Source organism: Poecilia reticulata, linkage group LG16 (assembly GCF_000633615.1).
Source record: "Poecilia reticulata strain Guanapo linkage group LG16, Guppy_female_1.0+MT, whole genome shotgun sequence".
NCBI classification, from domain to species: Eukaryota; Metazoa; Chordata; class Actinopteri; order Cyprinodontiformes; family Poeciliidae; genus Poecilia; species Poecilia reticulata.
This window is the reverse complement of record NC_024346.1, coordinates 26,114,842-26,119,185: the sequence shown is the minus strand read 5'-3', so window position 1 is coordinate 26,119,185 and position 4,344 is coordinate 26,114,842. Positions and strand designations below refer to the sequence as shown.

At 40.1% G+C, this 4,344-nt stretch overlaps 1 long non-coding RNA gene across 4 annotated transcripts in view; it reads left to right on the top strand.

The window, feature by feature from the left end:
• LOC103478270 (uncharacterized) overlaps positions 1 to 4,344 on the top strand; it is a 70,331-nt gene that overhangs the window by 62,910 nt on the left and 3,077 nt on the right. For 3 of the 4 annotated variants that reach the window (XR_535770.2, XR_535769.2, XR_535768.2), the window contains exon 3: positions 3,372 to 3,673. This is a non-coding gene — a long non-coding RNA (uncharacterized LOC103478270). Of the gene's footprint in view, positions 1 to 3,371; positions 3,674 to 4,344 lie in introns of those variants that run through there. The other variant, XR_535771.2, reaches the window with a different exon arrangement.

Here is a 4,344-nt window from a genome sequence, read left to right as displayed (position 1 = left end):
ATATCGAGATGAACAGCCAGGTCCTTCGTCAAGATAGTCATGAATTAAGTTCGGTTTGTTTCCATCATAAGAAAATATCAGTCTTACAAAATCTCTGTGACCGGCCGAATCAGACTAGGAACCAGGTTTAAATGTATTTTGTTTTTATTAAATATGTTACAGTATTAAAAAATTGAATTATAGACATTATTAGTGCTGGATTATGTGTTATTTGAACAGAGAAAGGTGTCTTTAAATGATCATCACATTGAATGGGCAGCTCTTTACACTCATAAGATCTTTATATCTGTTGGGTTGAGGAGTCAAAACTATTGTTATGCTGAGCTAACTCATAACTGTGTAAAGTAATAACCAGCTACACCCAGGTTTAAATTAAACTTAACATTTATTATAACTTGGATGCAACTATTCCAGGTACTACTTGTTGCTTTAACATTAGACTGGATCAAACTCATTTCACTGGATCAGGCTATCGATGATCAAAGACTTGATTTGATAACCAAATAACTCAAATTAGCTCATTGTAGCTTTAAATAATACAAAGGAAATGCCTGAGGAAATAGATTTTAGCTAATGTGCACTCAGTGCAGGGAAATAGGCCTTAATCTTGTCAAAAAATATTACTAAGTCAATACTTTTCTATTTATTTAAAACATTAAACTCAGATTTCAGCGGAGGCATAAACTGCTCATCACTTCCTGATTAGAACTACATGTTTTAAAGAACAAATATGTTTTGCTCCTTCGTATTAGTCACAATAAGCTAGATGTGAAACAAAAACCTGCCGATTTTCTTAGAACGGCACAATGCGTTTGTAAAAACCATGACACTTTTTGCGGCGGCCAAGAGAACTAAAACAGGGAAGTGTCACCACTGTTTGAGGTCTCTCTACTGCCAGGCTACTAAAAATATGTATTTCTGGAGGTAAATAAGGAAATGATTTCATAGAATGAAACCAGAAAAAAAAATGGAAGTTGGATTTGGGTTTATTTGAAAGGTTTGAGGACAGAGTTTCATGTAGAACATAAACTTTACAACAGACAGTTTCCCTAGAGAAACTAAAATGTGATCTGATGTTGAAAGAATGAGTGGATCCAGTCTGGGCAGCTGCTGGTATGAGGTTTCATGATATTCCACGATTTACACACAAAAAAGATTAGCATGTGTAGCATCGTTAACTTGTTTGACCTTTAAACTGTGTAGAGATCTTCCAAATGCTGCTGAAACTGTGTAATATGGATTACTGCGGCACCAGCTAATATTGTACGGCTTTTGTTTAGCTTAACCTTTCGCCTATTCATAGCACATTCTGTACCTTTACACTGCCATTTTGCTTTACACAAACCTTTTTGTACCCATGTCCAATCACATAGTACTTTATTTTCTGTTAAGTGTTTTCATAAATTATGGAGTTAAATGATCGTAAAAAATAGAGCAAGTGTCACAATTAATTTAATCCAATTGTATTTTATGGTCTAAAAATGTCACACTACACCCTGTTCCCACTTATGTTTGTTCTGATCCCCTCTTGGGGCGAGATTACTCAAATTAAACACCCCATTCAGCTGACCTTTTTCACGATTTAGTGATCAGTTGAAGGTCTGTCACTCCATTTGTAACAAAAACTAAAACCAGTGCACCTTTAACAAAAATATTAACGGCCATAATGTAGTCAAGCATGCTACTTGTGCATACCATCATTCCTTGTCTTTCTGTCCTTTATAGTAACCCTCTAGAGCAAGCCGCTGTTAGCTAGCTAATTATCTGGGCTAACTGCAAGCTAAAAAGTTGAAACATTTTCTCCCTCCACACTCTCAGCTTCCGCCAATTGGTGTCATTACTTTCTTGCTGGGGATCCTGTTGTGGGCCCGGGATGCCTGTCTGCTGTGTTCGCCTGGCATGAACCCAAGCGAGAGGAGCCTGGAGTATTCATTGCTCAACCCGGGTGAAGGTCACAGAGTCCAGCCTTCTCGCTCTTCTTCTCCCCAGCGAGTAAACATATGGTCACAGAGCACCTTGAACATGTTTGGGTGACCAGAAACTACTTAGCCCGAGTGGCTGCAGCAAAGGGAAAGGGGTATTAAAGGAGTTTTTGAGGCCGGCCTGCTAAGGAGACAACGAGGAGAAGAAGGGAAATGGGGAGCTAGCAAACCCCCCCCCCCACCCTTCCAAAAGAAACCATTTGCTCGTTTAAACTCAAGTGAAGTCATTCTCTTTGAGAACGACGCGGTACTCCTCAGACTCCATCACTTGTCTCCCTTTCTTTTTGTCGTTCGGGCCGATATAAGATCATAAGGTGCAATATCATTGCCCTGTTTTTTTGTGTGTGTGTGTGTGTGTGTGTGTGTTTTTGAAACAGCCAAAGCTCGTCTAATCGCTTCCATGTTTCCTCAGTGTTAAGCTCATTAGTGGGTGACCTAAAGGCATGTATGAAAAGACAGCACCCCCACCCCTCCTCCCCAAAAAAAAAAACAAAAAAAACAACAAAAAACAAACAAACAAAAAAAAACCCTTGGATAATGGATGCTTGCTGTTTTGAGACTGTAAAAATAAACAGGTCTGCGGTTTATATAATGAATATCAGTCTAGAGTGCGAGTTTATCACAATCTCCCAGCTAATAACCCGCGCTGTGCTCTATGCGCTCGCACACTCGTATAAATACAGAGTGTGTGAGCAATGCCTCTGGTCAAGCCCGTGTGCCATGGCATGCGTGTGTGTGTGTATTTATCTCCGGGCTGGCCGAGGCCGAGGAAGCGGCAGGGGAGTGTTGAAGATGTTGAATCGCTATCAGACTTTGTGAATGAAGGGAGGGTGGGGTGTGTTAGTGGTGGCAGGGAGGAGGTGTGGGTGAGGGGGGGGGTCAGCGTGTCTGTGGTGCCTGAACGTCCGGCCCAGGTGGCGACTAGAGGACCGACTTCATTAGGCCTGAAGAGGAAACAAAGGAAGATGCATCGTAAAAAAGTGCCATCCCTCATCTGCGAGGCCACCGCCTGACACATTAGGAATCTGTATGCTCAATTAACCACTGGCAGGCTCATTTTTCCTCCCTCCCTCTCTCCTTTTCTCTCCCTCTTTCTCTCTCCCTCCCTGCCCCTCGCTCCTGATCAAACAGAGCAAGCAAAAGCGATCACGCCGGACCGAAACGAGACTTTTATCCGCGGGCTCGTTTATGAAGCGTGATCATATTTTAGCGCCGCACAGTTCATCGTTCCAAACCTCGTGGCTGCATTTTGTGGGTGAAAGCGGAAATTGTCGTTTACTGTGACTAAGCATATTTTATTTGCTGCTATAATAAAAAAAAAAGAAAGAAAAAAAAAATCAATTTTAATTTCCATATGAATTCCACAACGACCTCCGTCTTTTGTTACAGGGGGAAGATGGAAATCAGACGTCCGTGGGGAGAAGAAATTGCATGCCAACAGCACGTCGTTGGTGGAGTCCTTTTTTTTTCTTCTTTTTTTGTGGAGGCGTGTTTTAAGGAGCTCTGTTTCGTCCTCATGTGGTAGGCAATCTACTCAGGACGGCTTTACTTTCTGTACTGCACAAGTGTAACACAAGGAAAAGTTTTCCTAGCAAGTTTACAATTTTATTAACCTCAAAGAAAGAAAGAAGCTTAAAATAAATATTTTCTCTAAAAAAAACTTTTTCTTTTTTTTTTTTTGTTTTTTTTTACACAATGAGACACTCAAGTCTTACAAAAATAAATATAGCCGAGTTAGATGCTTTAAATTTACATTGTTTTATGTTGATCAGAACATCACCAAACTTTCTAATGGTGATTTTTAACTTGGGCTGAAACAATGAAGGCCCATTTGTCTTTGCTTGGATTCAAAATGTGTCTGAATAAGTCAGCCCAACATTAGCCGTGTTCTGCCAGAGCCGTAATTAAAGGCTTCAAAACAACTGGAACTGCAGCTAACATGGCAGAACGAGGACTCAAGTTTATCCTTGTTAAAGTAATCAAGACAGTAACTGAAGAAAAGAAATATGAGCCTTATGGTTTCATTTGTGACATGTGAAATATTATGTTATGTGGAAGCTTAAGAATATAAGAATTATTGATTTGTAAGCCTGTATTAGAAGTCAAGTGAAGTCTGTTTGTACAGAATTTCAGCAACATGTCAGTTTAAAGTTCATTGCACCATACAGACAACAGTATTGTTGTTTCTAAATGAATATGAACTTATTTTCTTTGCATTATTTGAGGTCTGAAAGCACTGCATCATTTTTATTATTTTGACCATTTCTCCATCCATCCATCCATCCATCCATCCATCCATCCATCCATCCATCCATCCATCCATCCATCCATCCATCCATCCATCCATCCATCCATCCATCCA